Raw genomic sequence first — 1,130 nt, forward strand, 5'->3', positions numbered from 1 at the left:
GGGGCAGCAACTTAAAAGGGGAGGGAACTGCGGCTAAGGAGACGTTCGGTGATGGGAGCGCAATGTATGAGGGGATACCGTGCCTCAGGTTTAAAAGAGCAGGAAGCTGAGTGAGAGGTTGCAGAAAAAGTGTCTTCGCTCGGCAGAGGTTACAGGTGGCATCTTGGAAAGAGCTCTGAGGCTGTAGTCGCGAAGGGGATCGGAGAACTGTGTGAAGGGACAGCTTAGGGACTAGCGTCCTGGGACTAGGGGGAAGTTCGCGACTTTCTGAGGACTGGCAGGAATGTGCCTCCTGGCCCTCAATGCTTCCCCCCTGAGGGGAGGCATCGTGAGGGACTGTGGCAGGCTTCACTGAACGCTGAGCCGGGGAGGTCCAACTCCACGTATGGATCCGGGGAATGAGAATTCAGCCACAGGGGCTGCCGCGATCATAGACCTCGATCCCGACTTCGAACCCCAGAGCCGTCCCCGCTCCTGCACCTGGCCCCTTCCCCGACCAGAGATCGCTAACCAGCCCTCCGAGACGCCCGAGGTGGAGCCAGGTCTGGGGGAAAAGGTACACACGGAGGGGCGCTCAGAGCCGATCCTGTTGCCCTCCCGGCTCCCAGAGCCGGCCGGGGGCCCCCAGCCCGGAATCCTGGGGCTGTAACAGGTCCTCGGAAGGGAGGCTCCCGCCGGAATGCCTGGGGAAATCAGTCATATGCAGAACTCATCAGCCAGGCCATTGAAAGCGCCCCGGAGAAGCGACTGACACTTGCCCAGATCTACGAGTGGATGGTCCGTACTGTACCCTACTTCAAGGACAAGGGTGACAGCAACAGCTCAGCAGGATGGAAGGTAATTATGACCCTCTTACCTTCTTCCCAACACCATCTAGCCCCTGGATTCCCTAGCCTCCCTTACTTCTACTCTGGGGCCCCTTTTACTACCTCCCACCCCCACCCCCTTTGGGAAGCCCAGAGATCCACCTTCAATCTCCAGTTAGACAAACATTTACTTAGTACATAGTATATGCCACACTCGGTGCTTGATGCTGAAGGATCACAGATGAATAAGACACTGTCCCTGCCCTGGAGAAAATCGAATTCTCTGCTCACTGCTCAACACTCGCAGCACTTTGGCTTGGGCTG

General features: G+C 57.6%; 1 pseudogene across 1 annotated transcript; it reads left to right on the forward strand.

Annotated features, from left to right (window-relative positions):
• The first annotated feature begins 6 nt into the window (after window positions 1-6).
• On the forward strand, window positions 7-1,059 carry LOC108523047 (forkhead box protein O4 pseudogene; annotated as a pseudogene). Its single transcript, XR_001883681.1, has one exon. The product of XR_001883681.1 is annotated as a forkhead box protein O4 pseudogene (transcript).
• Window positions 1,060-1,130: the final 71 nt, after the last annotated feature.

The sequence above is a fragment of the Rhinopithecus bieti genome, unplaced genomic scaffold (genome assembly GCF_001698545.2).
Source record: "Rhinopithecus bieti isolate Rb0 unplaced genomic scaffold, ASM169854v2 scaffold_72532, whole genome shotgun sequence".
Taxonomy (NCBI): Eukaryota; Metazoa; Chordata; class Mammalia; order Primates; family Cercopithecidae; genus Rhinopithecus; species Rhinopithecus bieti.